Below are 13,385 nucleotides of genomic sequence, written 5' to 3' on the forward strand. Positions count from 1 at the left end.
CGGAATGATCTAGACAAAATTTAAAATTTCATTTCCATATTAGTCTTCCCACCTTTCAAATAGTTGAAAAACTTATTATTTTCAAAAAAAATATTTTCAAAATTTTTTGCAAACCAAACATACCCTCATTAAAATAGGTAATTGTCAGCAATATTCTGCAAGAGCATTTAATAAAACAAATATTATCACATGCTTATTATAACATATTTGCTAAAAAAAAATCTTATCTTTTTGTGATTAGGTTTCTCCACTAGATGATATCCCCAATCTAATCCTAATCTCTCTTTTGTCTCTATCTAAACTTTAATTACAAACAGTCTTTAACTTTATCATTCATCAATCCACTACCATTCATTCAGAATTATTAATTTTAAAAAATAACAGTTAATTTATTTAATTTTAAAATTTATAATTAGTTGAATCATTATGTGCCCAAAGTCCTTCATCTGGTATATGCATTATAACTCGTATTATTTTCGACAATCATACTTTTTACAATTAAAATTCTATAAATTCATGGTGGCCAGACAAAAAAAATAAAAATAAATATAAATATAAAAAAATGATTGCCTCGGATGCATCTAACAAAATGGCATTTTCTTAATAACAATGAAAGGCGTGGTCACTCTTGCAAATGCGCACAGTTCCGCAGTAACAGTTTGGTAATTTACAGGAAGTCTATGGCTATTTTGGACAAGATGGTGAGACTCAAAGTGCGGTGGAATTTTAAAGGTGGACGGCGGCGCCGTCGGCACTCGGACAAAATATTCGTACAACGAAAAAGGGAACGTGCCCAAGGTTTGGTGTGAGTCCTATACACTTCAGGACCCTGTATAAAAAGTTAATCACGCTTTTTCCCTTGTTTAGTTTGTTGTTTGGTTAAAGGAAGGGAAAACTGAATTCTGCCCTTTCATATTATGCATATTTTCTGAGAAGTAAATGGAGGCACGGACTGAGTAAGTTCGTATATAGCGAGTCACTCTAGGAGCACCCTATGGGTTGAAAAAGAGGAATTGCTGAAAGTGCTCCGAAACTTGTTGTTTTCTGATTTTATTTGAATGTATCTGTACTAGAACAGTATAAATTATTCGTTTCAGTAAAAAGAACTCGATTCTGCTGGTTGTACTCACACTAGAGTTATGTAAGCAGCCGTTGTACAAAAAAAAAACTCTTCTAGTTTGTCACGTAAGAGACTCACTGAGCATCCTAGCATCTGTTGACACAAATATAGCAGCTCAAAAGGATAAGTGTCACTCTAAAATTTTTGTTTTCGGTAGCTTTGTTTGCGAGCCAATCAGTGAGCTGATTTCCTAGCAAAAGTTAAAGACTCTGAACATTTTGATTTCATGTCTCATGAAATTTATATATGGGACAAAATAAAGTGAGTTTCTATGTACAACCAAGCCTATCATTTGCTTTCATGGAGGGCTTATGCATGATAGTATAATGTGTAAGCTTCCCATGCCTTCTGTATCCCAGATGTACATGTGATGCAAGAGGTTTGACTACATTACAATCGAATCCACTGCTTCCAAGTTTTTTTTTTTTTTTTTTTTTTTTTAAATGAGAGGCCAAAACTTATATGCTAGCTAAAGAAATAATGTTAGTCGGGACATATGGATGACCACACAAATACGTCAGCTAAGAGAAGATGATATATAAGTGCATGGTTAAATGTCTTGGTATAGAACTTCCTGAAAATACCTTAGAAACTTCTTTGAACCATTTGGGTTGCATATAATTGCATATCAGATTATGACTAAAAAACAGTCCTTCACCTAACTCTAGTTATATTTAGGGGCTTTATTAATTTGAATGGTGTTGTTCTCATCGAACTTATATTTGGAGGCTATACTAATTTGATCCTGATTGTCACAATTGACTATGTATTGGTAGCTCGACTATCTCTCTCTATGTGTGTGTATGTAGGTGTATCTCTAGCACGCATATTAGTTGGTGGAGTAGCCTTTTCAGTTTAAGCTACCTCAGATTAATCTTACATATAGGATGCACAGTTTTTACATACAAGTTGTTTGAACTTGGGGACATGTGTTAAATTAGTCTACTTTGCCTACCCATGTTCTAATACATTTTTGGTTGACTTAGCTAAGTTGCATATTTAACTTTGCACATTCCATTGCTGATTTCTATGATTCATTAATAACCAAAAAACTATAAAAAAAGTGTGGAAAGCAAAAGATTTTGCAGAAGTAACACATACTTGAATGCTCCACTGATTATTTTGATGTAAATTCCTGCAATAATGATCCATTAGACCATATGCATGCAAAGTGTACCATATATAACATATCGATACATATAGACACACTCGTACATACACATATACACATGTAACTATAGAAAAATTGTTAGAATTATGAATGACACTGTTGCAATAAAAGTAGAGTATGGTAGCGAAAAATCAAATTATAAAATTAAGTGGAGGAATTACAAAGTGAGTCAGAGTGTAGCAAAGATGATATAAAGGGTGCAATGGTGGGGATTTTTCATGAAGAGCCACCAATATAACTATGTTGCTGGCCTCCTGCGAATGTGATAACTATGATCTCTGATATGGTTGTCAAGTAGGGGCCCGCCTCCGACTCGATGATTTGTTCTCTTTGGGGAAAAAGTTGCCGAACTTTTAATTCTTCTTTTCATATTTGTCCTTTAATGTGTTGTTAGACGGCAGCTTAGTCAGCATTGACAACCATTCATGCATGATAGAAGGATTTGAAACTCCATGCCATCAAACTTCACATTGATTAGGAAGTTTTACTGTAAGGGCGTCTTCAATGATTTGACCAATTTTCCATCGAATTGATGATAATTATAACTAGATATTTAGGTGGATTGGTGAGAAGAATTATAACAACCTAAAACCTCATCCAAAATGGCTAATCGGAAGATATTATTTGGGTTTTTTGATCCTATATAAGTACCCAAGATCTATCAAGCGAATAACCGATATGGAACTAAACACACGTCCGCACGAGTCCTCACAAGAATGAACTAAGATTGTTAATTCTTCAGAATAAAATCTAGTTTTTCCTCCACACTAAACATCTAGAGCTATAACTCAGATCTCTTGATTAAGGTTATGTTAGTCTTGAGGGTTGTGCAGATTGGTACAAGACTCTCTATTTCTTTGCCTTTTTCTTTGTGGAGAAAAAGCATCCTGTATTACTCTATTTAAAACACAGACAGATCTATCATGAAGCACAATATTCTGCAAATCTATAGGAGTAGAAGCCCTTAACTCACTTCTTAGGAAATCACTTCTAGCTCTACTGACTTCTATATTCAACCAACCATCCAGGGTAATATAAATACAAGCTTACCTAGCTAGTAGACCGATCGGAGAACAAAATTCGAATGAATCACTGCCATTAATGAGTCAACCAACATGAACCAATGAGCAAGTGATTAGTAGGTAAACTTTCTTAATAGATCAAATACATTGAGGAATACCATGCTACAAGTTATGACTAGTCATGTTACCCTGTCAAAGACCATAGAACATGGATCCCTCAGGACCCACCACCATTATTCCCACAAGAAGCAGTTCATGTGCTGTGTCCCATACTCCACAGCTCTCGATAGCCCCTCGATGCTCACTGAAGAGCTGGTGGTTGCATTATACACTGATAAAGTAGCCTCTGCATTATACACTGAAGAGATGGCCTCTGCAATTCATTTGTGCTGAAGTGCTTTATAGGAATAGGAGTGTCAGTTCCTAGTATTTTGCTAGTTAAGATGATTTATAGTGTTTTATAGGTGGTGAAATGTGTGTTCTTAGCATCTTGCCCGATGGCGGATCGAAAAAGAGGAAAGGAAGAACAACTACTAGATGAGCAGGTGATGAGAGATTGAGTCTCCAAAGAGATTCTGAAGCAGCAGCTGACATCCTAGATAGAAGTTTCCTGCTATTAACCTCTATACTCATTTGCTCTCCAATGGTTAGCTAAATGCTAAGATAGCAATCCTAAATATATGCTTAAGCTATCCAACAAAATCTAATAATCAAATCAAATTAACGAAACTCGAGTTAGGCAGATTGACATAGAAATAATCTGAATTAAATATAGGTTTGTGATTTAAATCTGGATCTGAACCACTGATAAACAAATGTAAGTTGGCACAAGTCAAATTGCAGGTTGAGTTTATGACATTAATTTTTTTTTTTCTTTTTTGGGTGTTATTGTGTTTCTCCAAAAAATAGTCATTAAATATATTCTTGTACGCATACGTATGGATCATATGTCGCGACTATTTATTATGTTCCTGCATATGATTCATGATGTCTAGGCTTATTATAGTTGTATGTGGAGGGCATTCAACCCTGAAGGAACAGCCTAACAGCATTTTGTCTCTAACTTCTTTTTCTTCAAGACATGTGAAAAGTTGATTCTAGTAGACACCATCACACCAACCTCTTTGCCAGAAAATAAGATCTAGATTTGAGAATGAAACACAATCCCTTCAGTCCATTTCCAGCATAGTGTCAGATGCAAGCACTCTGCCCATTTAAAACTTTTAAAATCTCACCATAACTTGGTCTCTATTTGCAGAGGGCATGAAAATATGAAGAAGGAGAGAAGATGGAGTTGGTCCCATTACAAGACAAACACTCCAAATTATGTTTTCTTTTAGAGTGGGGCAGGGAGCACCACCCATGTACTCAAGATTCTTGTTGAGCATTCACAAGAAGGTTGTTGGACCAACAGAAACAAGCATGAGGTGGTAAGCCTAAAAAACCACCTAATGGGTACTAGAGACAAGCATTTTGGTGGCCTCACATGTACACCTAACACATGACCTCACATGGTTTACACAGCCAGGGATCGTGTGGCTAAGAAGCAAATTGTTTCTCTTTGTGCACTTTCTATGCCTCACTGTGCATGTTTCTCACTCTCTCCTTTTTTTCCTCTTCTCCTTTTGGCATATAATATAATTCTATCAAGTAAATGATGCTTAGAGGGCAAGAAAAATTTTAAAGGATAGCTAGGAAAAGATTCAACCCAAAAGTGGGGACTCCTTATATCACGCCCTGATCTCGCCACCCAGGTCCGACCACGTGACATTGTATGAGCCCTAGAGCGATGCCCTAGAGATCATGCAAAGCTTAAGATGAATGAATATCCAATAATCGAATAATACAAATAAATAAATTCATTATATTCAACTAATCCAACCAGTTCAATTATAAGATCTTCAAATGTTTATTAGTATCAGAAACTAAACTAACTTATTAACTCATGACTCTGATGATCGAACTCCATGCTCCTCCTATTCAAAATTGTTCATCTTGCAACTCTGAAAGAAGAAGAGAAGAGGTAGTGTGAGCTTTATACAATATAGTAAATTTAAAATAAGGATTAACTACAAACCTCATCAGAATGCAGACAAAATCATAAAGCCTCATACTGATTATTTAATATAGCTTAATAAAATCTAGATAAATATGCATTCATAAATGTATGACGTCAAACATATAACCCATTCCAGAACACATGTAACATATTATCATATAGTGATTTTATGCTCTTAATCTTCCATCTTTATCCAGATTTCTAATCAACCATTATTTTTCTGATTTGGACTATTCATGGTCACGCTTCGGTTCGTGACTGGCAAACAATAATTCCACACTTCGATCGTGGTGGAAACCAAAATATCTGCGCTTTGGCCCGCGGTGGAAAACCAAGATAACTGTATTTCGGCCCACAGTGGCAAACCAGAATATCCGCGCTTCGGCCCACGATGGCAAACCAAAATAACTGCGCTTCGGCCTGTAGTGGCAAACTAAGATAACTGCACTTCAACACGTAATAGCAATCTACATATCTGCGCTTTGGCTCATGGTGGCAAACCAAGATATGTCACAATTTGGCCCGTGATAGGCAATCCATAACATGTTTAGTCCAAATTCTTTGTTCATCAATCAAATCGTTCAATTCATCTATACCAGAAAAATATAATTTCATATTATATTTTATGCCTAAATTCCGAAATAATCATCATTATATCCCAACAGCCAAAACTATAATCCAAGCAGCCATAATCATTAATATTTGATATGTCTATATATTAATGAAATATATATGTCAAAAATTTTTAAACAATCATATAGAAAATGATATAAACCCTAAAATCATTAACATATGTTACAAAATACATATTATCTATATAGGTAATTGTGTATAGGACTTCTTACCTCTATCGAAGATTGATTGAACATAATAATCACTGACCCACTTCATGATCTATGAGCTGGGTGCAGAGTACTTCGATCAAAACTTTTTTGTGTAGATGACTCTTCCTCTATAAAATCAAACTTAATTATAAAAATAAATCAAACTATGGACTAGTAATCTAGGCCACCTATCGGCGTCCACTAGGGGTCTATCACTAGGTCCTTCGAGTCAACTAGAGAGAGACACCATGATTGAAAAAAGGAAGAGAGAGAAACTAGAGAGAGAATTAGAGAGAGAAAGAGAGAAGAAGAAAGAAGAGAGAGAAACTCTCTCTCTCCTCTCTTCACGAATAGGGAAGCTCGTCTTCTCCTTCTCCTTTTCCTTCCTCCGCGGGTCCAAGAGGCCGGGTGGCGGCTATGGTGGCCCTACCCCCCACGATTGTGGTTGCAACCCTGGCCAAACCGGGGGCTAGCGGCGGCAAGATCGCGGTAAAAGAACATTGAAACAAGGCACCCTTGTTCAGTAATTTTCTGACGATTTGCTGGCTCCATTCACTATGGATTTTGTGATTGCCTTGCCTAAGACCCTTTGGGATAATGATGCTATATAGATGATTGTTGACCAGCTAACCAAGTTAGCACACTTCTTACCATTTAGGGTTGGTTTTTCTTTTAAAAAATTGGCAGGCTTATATATAGAATAAATTGTAAGGTTGCACAAGATTCCAGTTACTATTATGTTGGATAGAGACAGTAGATTTGTGTCACAATTTTGTAAGAGCCTTCATAAGCCCTTAGTACTAGATTGAACTCAGTATGACCTTTCATCCGCAAACTGATGGACAATTGGAGTGAACCAATCAGATCTTAGAAGATATGTTGAGGGCTTGTGTCATGGATTTGGGTGGTGCATGGGATAGCCACTTATCGCTAGTTGAGTTTGCCTACAATAATAGTTATCAAGCTAGTATCCAAATGGCTCCTTTTGAGGCATTGTATGATAGAAAGTGTCGATCTTCGATTTGTTGGGATGATATGAGAGAGAAGAAATTATTGGATACAGAGATTTATTACAGCAAACTGTGGATAAGATTCAACTAATTAGTGAAGGACTTTGCACAACTCAGAGCAAACAAAAGAGTTATGCTGATAATAGAAAAAAAGGGCTAGAATTTTAGGTTGGTGATCATATTTTTCTAAAGGTATCTCCCACTAAAGGTGCGATGAGATTTGTGGTTTGCGATAAATTGAGCCCTAAGTATGTTAGCTCATTCGAGATCTTGGACAGGGTCAGAGAGGTGGCATATTAATTAACATTACCATCGACTTTGTCAGCTGTACATAATGTATTCCACATTTGATGCTGAGAAAGTATGTTCCAAACCCGAATTATGTGGTAGAATATGAACCGTTGAGTCTACATGAAGTTTTGACCTACGGGGAGTTTTCGATAAAATTGTGGATGGAAAGGATCATGTATTACGACATCAAACCATTCTTTTTGTCAAAGTACAATGGAATAATCATTCAAGAAGAGAGGCTACTTGGGATCTTGGAGAAGAAATTAAGGTCAAACATCCACAGCTTTTTGAAATTTCAGTTTGTTAATTTTCAGAACGAGATTATTTTAAAGGAGAGAGAATTTGAGGACCCATTGGCTTGTGGGCCGGCTCGGAGTGGCCAGGCCCACAATGCCTCACATGCGTGGCACGTGAGGAAACATGGAGGAAGACTCTGGCCGAGAGTCTTCTTCCTTCCCGATCCCAATTGAAATTGCCCAAAAAATAGAGAGTTTCAAGGTGATCCAAATACCAATTTCCATCTATTTAAGATCTCATCCTCTTTTAAATCTATCAAAAACTAGGAGAGAAATCACCACAAAATTGAGCTCTCTTCCAGACCCTTCTTCCTCCAATTTTTGTCGGACAGGGTCGTAGGAACGCCTGGCCGGACCGAGGTAAGGGTCTTTCATCTTCTTCTCTTTCTTCTAGCCATATTTTGGCCTTCGTTCACTGTGATTGGAGCCGGTGAATCATCGGAAAGTTGCCGAAACAAGGGTGCCCTATTTCAGTGTTCTTTTATCGTGATTCTGCTACCGTTGGCAGTCGGTTTGGCCAGGGTTGCGACTATTATCGACTGGGGGCTGGTCCTCTATAGCTGCCACTCCCTTGGACCTGCAGGAAAAGGAAAAGTAGAAGGGGAAGACGAGCTTCTCTATTCGTGAAGAGAGGAGAGAGAGGGTTTCTCTTTCTTCTTCCCTCTTCTCTCTCTAGTTTCTCTCTCTTTTTTCTTCTTTTTCTTAGTCATGGTGCCTCTCTCTGCTTGACCTGGGTAAGTAGTAGTAGAAACTCGAGAGACCTAGTAATGGACCCCTAGTCGACGCCGGTAGGCGGTCTTGGTTACTAGTGTACGGTTTGATTTTTTTTTTAATTATCGAGTTTGCTTTTTTAGAGGAAGAGTTATCTGCACAAGAAGGTTCTTATCAGAGTATTCTACACCTCACCTCGTAGACCGTGAAGTGGGTTAGTAATTATTATGTTCAATCAATCTTCAGCAGAGGCAGGAAGTCGTGTACACAATCACATATATGGATAATATATATTTTGTAACATGTGTTGATAATTTAATATTAGTAGATTGATTTAATTATAATTATTGATATTGTGTGAATTTTTGTTCATCTCAAACTTAGCATATTCTCTAGAGCTCTATCTTAGAGAGTGTGCGGCTGTGTCGCATTCCAAATCGGAATACTGAGTCCTTGGTGGTACACCTTATGGTAATTGCCAAAAACTTAAATCTTCTAATATGAATATCTCCACCAAACCTCATCTTTCTATGCAGCGGAAAAGTTTCGAGCTCGCAGAAGAACAAGGATGGCTTCCCCATGCAATAACAACTGACCCGAATCTGAATCAAGAACGTAAGAATTCTAATTTATGAAATAGTCAGAAAACAAGCAGTACTGCTGTCCTGATATGAAGACAAAGGCAAGAAGTCTCAGTCCATGCTTCAAGATAAGAACCGACCATGGAGGATTAATCAATAGAAGAGCCATATCAAGCCAGCTCAGTACCCAAATAATGACAAACATGGTGGACTGATGCAGGCTTACGTAATGACAAGATATATCACTGCATGCGACCACATGCTGAAGTCCAGTTTAATGAGAATAGGTGCTCCGTCATTAGAATAACATCATCTTAATAGGATTAAAAATTCATGATGATTTATGATGCCACGTGTCATAGTAACTTATTATCTCATAAACATTAGTTATCTCACAACTCATTAGAATAATTGTCATGTACAGATACATAAATCCGATTTTAAATAGGTGGCATGCTGGCAGTTGATTGTTATGGTTAATGCAAAATATATAGGTGTTTTTTTTTTTTTTTTTTTTTTTTTTTTTTGCTAATGCGGGTGGATCAGACCTGACGAGACCAGATACACCCAATAAAGTCAGAAAATAAAATACCTCGGAGTGCCAAAGGCAGCTCTCCATCGCCACTCCATAAGGTGCCTCCGGAGTGAGAAGCTACATACGCAGCTACCCAATCCGCAGCACCATTACCTTCACGGTAAATATGCTTAGCCTGAAAGGCCCATCCATCCCTCGCCATAACCCAAATATGTAGGTATTTGGGATATTAATTATTTCATATAAAACCAATGAACAAGTACTTTAGCACAAGCAGGCTTTTCAAAGGAAACAATATCCTGCTCCTTGTTCTCTTGAAATCAAAGGGTAGATTTGTTGCCTGTCTTAGAACATCCAGTTCCTCACAAAAATGAATTCTAACACTGATCCGATTGGCAAAAGGAAAGAATTTTCTTGTTCAATTCAAGTTTTTCAAAAAAAAAAAAAAAGGAAAAAAAAGTTTTGATTTTTTTTTTCTTTTATTGATCAAGAATTATACGCCAAACTTTCGGATGCCATAACTGTTAGGATCCGTGAGAACGCGTGTTTAGCCCCATATCAGTTATTTGTTGGATAGATCTTGGGTACTCATACAGGATCAACAAACTCAAATAATACCTTTCGGCTAGCCATTTTGGGTAAGGTCTTAGACTGTTATAAACCTGGCTCATAATCTATGTGGACTAGGGGACACTGCAGCACGGATCTATTGGGGCTGATCACGAGCCGATCGTGGTGTTTGTGATTAGATTTGAATGGATTTGAACCCTTAGCCTGACGAGAAAGTCGGGGCTTAAATGGAGAGAGTATGTGAGGACCCGTGCGGGCGTTTGTTTAGTCTCATATCGGTTATTTGCTGGGTAGATCTTGGATACTCATACAGAATCAACGAACTCAAATAATATCTTTTAGCTAGCCATTTTGGGTGAGGTCTTGGGTTGTTATAATAACTTAGTCATGCGACCCAATTGAGATAATTTTGCTCTTGGATCCCATCCAGCTCTACTTGTAAGGATCAAAGTAGTTCACACTAAATCTGGTGTTCTTTCTGAATCAAATTAAATATGAAAAATTCATCATGCCAGACCCACAATTGAAAGAAAGCTTGATGGTTAACTATCTTGAGCTATAAGAAAGATATCATGCTATGCCAAATCTATGGAACTCAATTTACTAAACATTAGGCAGTGTAGAATGATGACCGTACAATTAGGAGCCAGAATCAATAGTTTTAAGCAAGGGAGCAAAGAAACAATGCATTTAGAGTTAAATGAACTTGATGTTGCCTACTTTATCTGAGAATTTAAAATTTTACTGATGGTTATTTATTTTCAGTTTTTGTTTAATTAATTAGAATAGAATGCTATAAGTTTGCAGTTGTTAATTGAAGTGAAGTAGCGATACAACAAAGCACCTACCTGTCATACGTTATCACATACAATGGCGACAAAGAACAACTCATTTGACAATAACAAGGGAACATATCTTAATTATTTTGATAGCTACGGGTATTAAAACATATGCATCAGACTCCTAGAAGATAACACTTGTTGGATACTTCCTCAACTGATTGCTATCAATAGGACTCCTTGTTAAGATTTGCTTTGATAAATGAGAGACACTGTGATAGAGATTTCTTAAGCCACTTGGACATCTATTAAGTTCTTTCACTTAAAGAGCATTTGAAGGCACAAGGAAGAATTAATGGCAAAGATCATTGAGGGAATCTAAAACCTGAAAAAATTCTAACAAATAGGTCTTGCTCTTCAATAAGTAAATTGAATTACCATTACAGATGATAACAGCAATTTGGTATGTCATCCTTGAAGTATATTTCTATGGTTTGTAAGAAAAACAATGTAGATTATTCTTAAAAATGAGAGAAAAACACCATATATTCTAATATAAAGGGCCCCACAAGTTTAAAGACGAAGCCCCAAAACACCAAGGTGATCATTCAGAGATTTCTTTCCTCAGTTAAGAAGATTACATCCATTCATTTCCATGAAGAGTTATAAAAGTATTCACTGGTATTTTCAAGAAAATTCGGTGCTTATAAATCTGTAATTGATAATTCATCTTTAATATAGAAAGTTTTCCTTTCAGATTCAAGCTTAAGTTACTCATTTAAATTTACAATCCATTCAGCCCAATAAATAAATGATCACTAGAGTCTAGAACCTAGAATTCAAAGATAGTAGTTATAGAAAAAAAAAAAAGAACAAGAACAATCTATGGATGAAATATTTAACTAGGATGTGTTCCAGTGGATTACCTCCTATATACCGTCTGTATTCAATCCGGGCGATGTATAATGTAGCACTAATCTGCCATGTCATAAAATATTTAGAGTTGTAATCATTTAAGATAAAGTAGTAAAGAAACATAGAAAAATGGCTTGAACTTACCACAAAAAATGGTTAATCTATTAGCAAGGAATCAAAGTAGTGTGACTGGTGAATGAGTCAGGTTGATACTAGATGAAGAGTGGACCAAGAGGCTGACGAATGCTAGAAAGAAGGATTGCTAATACCAAAAATCCATTTGAGTGGGTGAGGCTTGTAGATTATAATGCATGTACAAGTACTCTAATCATATAATGTTGTTCTTGATGATGATATCGAATGTCCAACAAGGCTTAAATTGGGGGAGGTGGGGTATAGATTCAAATTACATATGGTGTAACTCTTATAAAGTCACATCTCTTTTGAATTGGATGATAGGAGTCTCACATCGATAAGTTGAGCCATTAGCTATGACCTACTATTTCTACACTATTTAAAAATAAAAAATCATTTAATTTGGAGATCTCTATCTTGGCATCAAGTGATCAAAAATTGGACAATTTAAATAACACGTAAGAAATATGTGTTTTTGACCATTTGATGCAAAGGCTATGGGTCTCCAAATCTTGTGATTTTTTTGGTTTGTAAGTAGTTTAGAAATGGTAGATCATACCGAATGGGTTGGATTATTGATGTGGGACCCTCATTATCTAATTTGAAAAAAAATAGAGTTACATTAGATATAACTTGAAGTTGATACCATCAAAGATCTACATCATTGATTACAATCTATACTACTAAAAGTGCCTAGAAAGTAAAAAATCATATATTCTGATAGTTTCTAACCAATGCATCATATAGACAAAAAATAAATGGTTACCATTGTGTTGATTTGCTAAATATATGATAAAATATTTCAATTCAGAATCTAACTTATTGATAATTTGCACATATTAAAAGATATGTAGATTGAAAATCAATAGATTTTAATGATTAGATCGTAGAAAACTAGTCTCACATCATTTAATTGTTCATTTTCCCATCTATTTGATGCATTAAAGACCATCAAAACACACACATTTTAATTATAGAGATCTATATAAAAGCATAAATTTTAATAAATGACACCTAGATTGTATGAAGACTCAATTTTTCTTACAAAAGGTGGAAAAATATTCATATAGTATGACTGACACTATTTCTTTGTAAAATATATGTCTCATAATGGAAATAAAGTGATTATTTTTCTAATTATTAACCTTTTTGTACAATCGAGTATTTCACATCATAGCAACTTTCAAACATTCCAACAACTCCAATAAACACAAAGTAACGAGGAAATATTAGCAAGTCAAAAAATGGCCCCATATAAATAACAAGCCATGCTATAGATTTTTTTCTTACAACCAAGATTAGTGGTCCTTATTTCACAAACAAAATTTCAAATAACTGCCTCCTCTCTTTGAGCTTGCAGGGGATG

The sequence above is a fragment of the Phoenix dactylifera genome, chromosome 18 (genome assembly GCF_051530095.1).
Source record: "Phoenix dactylifera cultivar Ajwa chromosome 18, Ajwa_hap1_PhDact_Kaust_v1.1, whole genome shotgun sequence".
Classification (NCBI taxonomy): domain Eukaryota; kingdom Viridiplantae; phylum Streptophyta; class Magnoliopsida; order Arecales; family Arecaceae; genus Phoenix; species Phoenix dactylifera.